At 40.4% G+C, this 9669-nt stretch overlaps 1 long non-coding RNA gene across 7 annotated transcripts in view; it reads right to left on the bottom strand.

The window, feature by feature from the left end:
• The window catches only part of LOC137988935 (uncharacterized), a 14498-nt gene extending 5217 nt beyond the window's left edge, over positions 1 to 9281 (bottom strand). The window contains exons 1-6 of one of the 7 annotated variants that reach the window (XR_011120841.1): positions 9242 to 9276; positions 7954 to 8063; positions 7554 to 7717; positions 6621 to 6749; positions 4848 to 4878; positions 1029 to 1114 (exon numbers count right to left, since the gene is read on the bottom strand). This is a non-coding gene — a long non-coding RNA (uncharacterized lncRNA). Of the gene's footprint in view, positions 1 to 1028; positions 1115 to 2812; positions 2857 to 4847; positions 4879 to 6243; positions 6378 to 6620; positions 6750 to 7203; positions 7378 to 7553; positions 7718 to 7953; positions 8258 to 8953; positions 9181 to 9241 lie in introns of those variants that run through there. The other 6 variants (XR_011120844.1, XR_011120842.1, XR_011120839.1 and 3 more) reach the window with 6 other exon arrangements.
• Between the last annotated feature and the right edge of the window lie 388 nt (positions 9282 to 9669).

Genomic DNA, 9669 nt, shown 5'->3' with positions numbered 1-9669 from the left:
TTAATTTTAAAGGAAGGGGGAACTTCATTCGTTCTGCGCATACCAAGATATTTGGGTTGCCTATGGATGGCGCTTGCTAATACCGGGATATTTTTGCGTGGTTTACAACGATGCGGAAAAAGCAGAGCTTAGCACTTGCTCTTCATATCATATCATATCATACATATCATACATCTTTATTTACCCTCGGATTTTCAGAGTAGCTTGGTGTAGCTAATTTCTCCGAGCATTTACCCTCCCAACCATGATACACCACAGAAGACAGACCACAACACCGGGAACTGCATGCCCTGCTCTTTGCGACAAGTGTGCGGGTTCTTTTACGTCTCACAGGATTATGAACATTGAAGGGTTGTGAGACGGGACCTCCGGCTTATCGTCCTTATCCGAGAAGACTAGAGAGTCTAACCATTTGCAAATGTAATTACAAAGGCAGCACTTTCTCCTCAGTTATTTAAAGACCCTGAGTGTTGGTCCGGCCGGAGTTGAACTCACGACCTCCCGCGTGACAACCCGGTGCTCAACCAACTGAGCCACCGGTGCGCGGTTGTTATCCGAAAAAATAATTAGGGGTAACCAAGCATTTTTCAGAGATAATTAAGATTCGATTTGGAAAAGAACGCGATACATTACTTTGTATATTAAACCTTTTTACATATATTGTTGATTATTTATTTTCAAAAAAGGCGAGGCTACCTCTAATTTTCTTTTTGGATTTCAATAACATTTGTTAAGATCTGCTTTTCCCGCATATTCATAAATCGCGAAAAAGAAACTTTAAGTTAGAACGCACCGTCCTTAACACGTCCTCATTATTTATATTTTTCTCTCCTCAGACCCCTACCCCCTATACACGTAACACAGAGTACTTAAAGAAGAGAGTTATTGCAAGCAATGTTACTTTGGCTCTATTGAGAAGCTCAGGTTTTTTTTTACTTCAGTCAGTTGCAAGATTTTCCAGTTTTCAAAGGGCCATCCCCAGAAAAAACCTAACCTAGCCCTTTCCAAAACATAAACGAATCACTTACTTTTTTACTTCGGCTTTCTCTTGCTACTGTTTCTTTGGCTGAGTCATGGCATGTACTTGTTTCCTTAGTGGCAGATGCTCTATGTACTACAAAAAAATACATGTCGGAATTGACAAAATCGTGCACCGATGGCTCAGTAGCCTGCGTAGCAAGCGTCTCCAGCGGGCGAGAAACGAATTCATTTTCCTGGCCGCGCGAAAATAGGGCTAGCGCAAAAAAAAACATTGGGGGGGGGAAGGGGAGGAGAGGAGAAGGAAACGCTTGCGGACAAACCCCTTAATTATGAAAACTCCAGTTAGCTCACGAGCGGGATCTCTGATTGCACAATTCGGAATTTTTGATTGACACCTCAGTCCCTCATGTCAAAATAATGTATCCCCAGTAGCAAGCGAATAAATCAGAGAAAGTTATTCGCTTTTTTTTGGACTCGTTTTTCGCTCGCTGAAATCACTCACTACGCAGGCTAAATGGCGAAGAGACCTTCTTTTAAAGAAGTGTTACATCGAGCAGTTAGTTCCGTTGTCGATAAAGGATTTAGCAGTGGCTTAGAAGAAGAAGAACAAATTTCGATTTATTAAACAGCTCGACCAAGGGGGAAATTTGCTCGTCCCGCTGGTTTCGGGAAAAGCCTCATTTTCTACGAAAGCAATGCCTGCGTATTAAGGACGGCGCCTACTATTATTATTGCGCATACGTTCTGCGCATCTCGAGATAGTCGGATTTCCTATGGGTGGTGCTTATTAATACAGGGATATTTTTGCGCGGTTAAAACTATACGGAAATAGTAGATCTTAGTAAGTACTCTTGGTATCCAAAGAGAAATCTGGGGGTAACAATGCATTTTTGAGAGATAATTAAGCTTCAACTTGAGACAGAACGCCATACATTGCTTTGTATTTTAAAGCTCTTTACTAATATTATTTATTATCTTTCAAAAATACGTGGTTACTCCCAATTTTCTGTTTGGATTTCAATAACACTCGTTAAGATCTACATTTTCTCTATAATCATAAACCGGGGCAAAAATACCTTTGAATTAGTAGGCACCGTCCTAAATAGACCATTTTCGAATTCTCACGGCTGGATTGGATCTAACATGGAATGGAGGCTAATGCGGGCAGATCTTTTCAAATGCAAATTAATTTGCCCGCATAAGCCTCCACTTCATGCTAGATCCAGTCCAACCGTTAGAATACGAGACTGGCCTATTAAGACTTAATTAGTCCTCTCAAAAGTATTGCGAACGATCAAATCAAGAAGGCCTTCAATTAATGGGGACTTCGGCTCATCGGCCTGCTAGTAAACAGGCTCCTAAATGATTAAATCTTACGAGATCCTTGTGTTTTGCACGGCTGTGGAGCTCCTGTAGTGCATTTTCAATGCCAACGCTTCGGGATTTCGAAGCCTTCACATTATTGCAGAAGCAAGTGCGATAGACTATTTGTAGCTGTTCCTTCAATTTTAACATCACTTTCTGGAAAACGTTAAATACACAAGCACCAACAACAAGGTGTTATTATCACCGGACAGAAAATTGTGTTGGAAAAGCTAGTAATTTCGGCGGGCTTGTTAGACAACAACATTCGTTCGGATTTCAGGTACTCTGAAATTTACTAGAAGCACTTTTGTTCACAGCATTTGGAATATTTGCCTTACCAAATTTAAACATTAAAATCTTATCGCCGCGGGAAATTTTTACGAGAACATTTCCATAGTTGGGCTTGGAAGCCGCCTTCAGGAAGAGTATCTATTTACTAATATTGGTCAACATTATCGTTATTTACCTTGTCAAATTGCTTTAGATTCTCTTGCCCAAAGTTCAGTTTCGCTATGAAAGACCAACATTTTCTTGGTCAATTTAGGACATGCGGTTTTCAAAATGCAGGGGTTTGTCTGCGGTCAGCACTCATGGCCATCCCTCAAACTGACATTTCCCTTCTATTCAACTTACACGACGTACAATCTACTTTAGACCTCAAATCTACTTCAACGACACAAACATTTTAAACAAGCAGAGAAGATTCACAATAGGCGAGGCAAAGAGTTGCACCCGGATCGATGGCTTCTCCTTGCAGTTTCCGATATCCACTAGAGTAACGAGACAAGCTCCCGGAAAGTCGAATTTTTTAGAGTATTGACATAGTGGTACCCAGCAAAACAATTGAACGCTAACCGTCTTCAAAGGGGTTTTTAGACCTAAATACCGTAGATCAGCGCGGCTTAGCTTAGAAACGCTATTTCTTGTTGAACTAAAGCTCCAATTCTGCATGTTTTCATTCTCTTTACAGAGGTAACCTTGTCGTAATAAGATGGGATACTAGGTCGTGTAATTTTTACGAAATGTCCAATGTCATTTTGATGGATGACCACGAGTGTTGACTGTCTGCAAGCCTTTCCTTCTTGTCTCGCCCCACTTTTCGCGCGGCCAACACATTAAAAGTCTTCCATATCCCCCCACGGAAACGCTTGCTACGCAGGCTAATGGCTCAGTTGCAAGGAAGGGAACAATTCCCACCCTGGCCAGAGTTTTTCTCTGTCATTATGTGGGCCCATTTCCATGAGTAGGGCTAACGCTCACACTACACTCTAATAGTTAAGTCTAATGGCTCAGTTGGTTGAGTATCGGACTTCCACGCGTGAAGGCTCGAACCACCGCCAGACCAACACTCGGTTATTAGAGTAACTGAGGAGAAAGCGCTACCGTCGTAATGACATCTACAAATGGTTATACTTTCTAGGACGACAAACCGTAGGCCCTGTCTCAGAACTCTTCTTCACAACCCTCTGGGACAAAAAAGAATCCACACACTATTCGCAAAGAGTAGGGCATGGAGTTACCGGCGTTGTGGTCTGTCCTTTGAAGAATATCATGGCTGGTAGAGTAAATTTTCGGAAATATGACATATAGCTACTCTAAACTCCGACCGTAAAGAAAGAGATGATGATGATGAAACCATCACAACAGCAACATGAAAAGAAAGACTGAAAGACAATAACGTGCCCACATTCTGAAAGATTTTGCATCATGGTTGAGATCATCTATGTGTAAAACAATCAAGGTAACAAAGGCTTGGCATTAAACTGTAAACAACAGGCAAAAGAAACATTCCCGCTCAGGTGAGCTCAAAAAAAAAAAGATAATCTGGTACTTGTCAATGTCTTGACAGATGGTTTAGTAGGCAGAATGAAAATCAGGAACCATCACACCAAAAATGTCAATTATCCACACCGGACAAGGTGTCTTTAACTGCTCTGTTTACGCTGTTGTCCACGTCATTACCTTCCAAATTAACTGTTGGAAGATAATGTGAAGTGCTATTTTCTACCCATGCAAACCACGTGAGCGTTAGCCCTACCAATGCAATTGGGCCCACACCCGGGGCCCACACAAGGACAGAGAAAATGTCTGACCAGGGTGGGAATTGAACCCACGACCTTCGGGTTAGATCACCGCTGCTCTACCGACTGAGCTACAAGGTCAGACAGGACCCAACTAGTGGTCTAATGCAATTCCTGCATTTTGATTGGCTATGCTACTAGAGAACTATTATTAACAGTCCTCAAGTAGCGAAAAGACTTCAAAAGTGTTATGCTTTCTTTCGTTTTGTTCTCAAATAAATATTTCTTTAACTTGCATTTGCTAACTTTATTATTGCCTTTTCTGTCCGACTAGTTGGGTGATACTAAAACAATTAGACCCTTCGCCCTCAAGGGCCATGGGTCAATAGCCCATTCGGCGTGTGGGCTACGGGTCCAATAGTTAGTTCTGTTGAAATATAAGTGCCACACGGCCAACGTTTGCAAAAACAATTACCTTACCTCAGTGTCATACTTTCAATTGCCCTTCATCCTGCAAAGACAGCAAAAATAGTTTCATAACAGCCAGAGGTTACATGTATGTTTTATGCAGATTTTGTGTATAAAAATCAGTGGATTGGGATTGCAATCAAAGTGTCAAAATCACAGTGTCTTAAAAATTTCACTGAAGGATAAACCCTTGCCAAAGACAACATAGTCCACAAACTATGAGCAAAAGCAAAATCATGCAAGGTTCAGTTGTTCCGTGCTAGCAGATGCCTCTTTTCCTTTGCATTCACTGGGCTGACGAGTATGGGAAAGAGACCTCTGCATGCCATGGGTCGAAACTCACTTTCATCCAACCATCGTCCACGACCTTAGATGACATTGTTCAAAATGCATGCCCCATGATATGTTTGCTGACTGTGACTTGAGCCCACTGTGACCCCCGCATTCCTTCAGTAACCCGCACAAGACAAAGTTTAACGTGAGGATAACCGCGGCGCAACACAGTGAGTTTCAACCTGCGGCAGAGTTCTCTTTTCCTGTACTCATCAGCGCAGTGGACACAACAAGAAGACACCTCTGCTGGCAGGGAAGTTCAAGTTCCATAATCATTTGTCAAAGTTTCAAGTAAGTAGTAACTCTCATGCTGCATATGTCAATAAAAATAACGCCTGAATCCCTTATACATGTACTTGAACCATTCATGTGCAAATTTTGATAAATTTTGTGAAACTGTGTTTCATAATGTTGACTGATTTACAGTCAACAAGGTCTGGAAGGGGTTTCGCGTAATCCGTGAGTTGATGCCAAAAAAACCGTGAATCGGGAAAACTGAAGAAATACAGCTGAGATTCGTGAATAATATATTAACCGTGACGCGTGATCCTTTAAAGTTTTAGTGCGTGAATCAAGATTTCTGCCTTTATAATGTCGTGAACATCAGTCAACCCTTCACGAATACATGTAATTTGTCTGTCAAGATGGTTCGAAAAAGGTCTTCTGTCATTGTCATGTACTGACATAATCTACCATTGCTGTGTTTCGTACTTGACCTCTCTTGACTCATTTGTAGTTGACATGAACTGAGATGAGGGACGCGTTGAAAGACGACATGTTGTAATCATCTGTCCAAGTTACTGTCAATCAGAGCTTGGTTCGTTAGAAAATGAAAAGCTGCCTGTCAAATTTGTAACATGTGTTCACGTCCGGGTCGCCTGGACGTTTTCACATGCGAATTGTTGCAATGGCGAGCGCCCAAGTAATCGTACCGTCTAAACTAACTCGAACTTTATGACAGGTCGTTAACATCATAAAAAAATCAACGACCACGGAAGTTTTGAAGTTACAAAACAAAATGTGAAAGAGAAGAATTGTAGAGTTAGGATATAACAACAATGAACTTCATTTATACTTTATCAAAGTCAAACAAAGAGCGAAGAATCGTCGGGATATGGATTCCTGGAATCGTTGATTTCATCACCAACTTTTTGTTGCCTTCCCATCTCAGGGTCAACTGATACGACCCAGGGGCGGATCCAGAAATTCCTGAAAGAGAGGGCCGAAGAAATTGCGGCGAGAGCACTAAAGGAATTCGGAATGTCGAAAGCAAAGTTCAAAACTGGCACGCAGATTTGAATACTCTGTTCAAATTTCAAAACAACTGGTCGCGCATGACATACATGTCATGATGTGGCTTGACTGTATTCATTTGGTTGTTCCTTGGAGTGTGTGATGAGTAGATAACTAGCCCTCAATTTTTCTTACATTATACATTGGTTTAGACCCCACCTTCAGGATAAAAATCCCACAATCAAATTCCATTGTATTGCTTTAAGGGTCCCCTCTGCAATGTTCTGCTTCCATTCTTGGGTGTCCCATTCCCTTCCAATGAATATATGACCTTTCTTTATGAAACCCCTGCAAAATGTGACAAAAACGTTGATAAAAAATGATGCTTGGTAAGTGATTGACACATTAACTCACCAAAACCAGCCGCATATGGGAAAAAGGTCAAATGCTATAGCATAGTTAACCTATTGACCCGTGGGAGTGAGACTTAATGCCAGACGATTTTACTCGTCAATTTCAGACTGGTGGTTCAGGAGTCAGTGGGTTCACAAAATCAGTCAGAAAAAATTGCTTGCAGAAAAATTCTCCATGAACAAACCCAGAGAGACTACTTAACACCAAGAGCCCCAAGAAGGAGTCTCCATGCCCTTTAATTTCTTGAGTCCCTTCCCGGAGAAGATTTATTTTTAGAATACTTCCCAGGGGAGATACCATATTCCCACAGCTGAAGGAGCCAATCAAAACAGATCATATCTCAACAAGGAAGTTTTTGAAAAATAAAATAAAAGGTTGACTTCAGTGCCTTCACTGTAGTGTGGAGGATGGACGCTCCAGCCAATTTCAGTTCTGACTATAGGAATACAACCTCGCCAAGTAAACACCATTTCTCTGTTCCACCTATCACAATGTTTTACATGTATATGACCTTCTGTTGGTCATGAAATACTACGGTAATCTTTCTTCCAAGCATTCCTTCATCCCCTACAGCTGTCTGTAACAAATTTTATGACATGAGAGGGCAATGTACACGTAGGAGAGGAAGTGCAATTTAAGATAATCATTGATTTATTCATTTAATTTTTTTTTCGGAAAATTACGGATTGAAATACACAATTAATTTTATTAATAATTCAATCTTTTGGATAAACTTACCAATAACACTTTGCACCATCCCTAAAGTAATAAAGGAAACTTCCGAGAGATGGATCACATAATTCTTCTCTTGTTTCTCCATCCTTATGTGAGATTAGTTCCCCTTTATACTCAGGAAGAAAAATCTCCTTTCATGAATGGTTTTGTGGTAAATAAGCCTCTTCCTAACATATCAAATCAAATTGGTCAAATTGAATGCAAGATAATATTGCAGTACTTAAGGAGCTCAAAGCACATAAGAAGTTTGATTGGAGTGCACAAAAGGTGAACAAGAGTTGCTAGAGGAATTAGCTTCTTGTCAGTGCTCTATAAAGTTGTAAAGTGCAGGCCACAGATGGTTTTTAATCACATGATGAGACGGTCATATTGGTGCACAAAACAATAGCAAATTATGGCTCACTGATGTTCTGCATTATAATAGAGTCAAATTCCCAAAAGACTTTTTTCCCTATCGTTCTGTGTACCAACATGGCTGCTGTGACGTCAGGTGAAAACCATCTATATCATATCCTGATGAACAATCAGTAAAAGCATTAAATTAAATTCAATTCTCTTATAACATGCTTTCACACAGACTTATCAAGGTAAAACATATCATGTAATGACAAATATTAAGGTGCAATGTGTTTACATCATGCAACAGATTACCTAATCTACAATTCAAACACTGAGCCATTGGCGTATAATTAAGCAGGTATACATTAGAAACAAAATAAACTTAATAACAATTATATGAGAAACAGCAAGTTGAAGTGACAATAGTTATGCAATAGGTCATGATCACATAACAATTGAGACTATTTACAACAAAATAACAAATAAATAAGAGCTGGACAAGTAACAATAATATTCATTTACAAGCAATAGACTAACATGTGAAAAGGTCTAATTAGTTGCCGTGGTTAATGCGATTTTTTGGAGTGGAGTTCATGCCTTTTGTTAAGGCCGTGCGGATTAGGTATAAATAATAACTATTGTGTCATCCAATAGGCTTCTCTGTAGTAGTAACTGGCCTAAATTGAAAAACACCAGAAAACAGTAAACTTACTGATCATGTTTCAACTGGTGTTAGCTAATAAATAGCACACGAACGCTCTTTTGCTTCTTTTTTTTTTTTTTTTTTTGTTGTCTTTGTCAGGTTTTGTTCCTTTCCAGTTAAGCGCCGATCAACTGGAAACTTCAACATCCCCTCCCCCTTTTCCGGGCAAACCACGGGCATTTAAACTTTTGAAGATTGGACTGTTCAAATTCCCGCCCCCTTGGACCAAAGTAGTGTCCAAATGCCCTACCCTGTCGTCAGATTTGTCTGTCTGTCCCCAACTTTTGAAGACATTTTTTGTTAAGTTTCGATTTGATCGGCGCATTATAAATAATAATTATTGCCAGTTTGTATTACTTACCGAAGTTTTTTGGATACGAGGCGCACTCGGTTGTAAGACGCACCTTTAACTTTCAAAATTGATGGCATTTACGTCACAAACTGAAAATCTCATCAAAATACTCGGTTCTAAGCCGCAATTTGGTTCAACTCATCGCTAGTTATGCTGTCTCAACTGAAGGTTGTAGTGTAGGTCAAGAACAATGGCAAAATTCGCGACGAACGTTGGTGCAAGGCCACCATTTTGGAATCGCGTTAAGGGGAAGACTGGGACGAGTTTAACATACAAGATGGCAGCAAAGGATCAAACCTGGGAAAGAAGTTTCCGGTTCTCATCGTTGACAAATGCTCCCCAAGAACCATCCATTGAACAAGATCTTCAATTGGCACACACTGAAACTGAGCTAATCTTGCATGCCAAACATGAAAACAATAATTGGATCCCACAACAAAAGAGTTCTTTCAGCATACACCACCCAAACACCTGGAGAACAGCATGACACATGTAACTGCGAAAGAAAACCAGAATGTCCGCTTGATGGTAAATGTCTCCAAACTAATGTGTCTATCAAGACATTGTCACCTCCACTGACACAACGACTGAATCATACGTTGGACTAGCAACTAATTTTAAAGAACGCTTCAGAAACCACCATTCATCTTTTAGGCATGCCAGCAAGCGAAACGAAACAGCTTTAGCTAAAGAAGATTATGAAAAGACGATATCAGCACTTTTTT

The sequence above is a fragment of the Montipora foliosa genome, unplaced genomic scaffold, assembly GCF_036669935.1.
Source record: "Montipora foliosa isolate CH-2021 unplaced genomic scaffold, ASM3666993v2 scaffold_435, whole genome shotgun sequence".
Classification (NCBI taxonomy): Eukaryota; Metazoa; Cnidaria; class Anthozoa; order Scleractinia; family Acroporidae; genus Montipora; species Montipora foliosa.
This window is presented reverse-complemented; position numbering and strand designations above follow the sequence as displayed.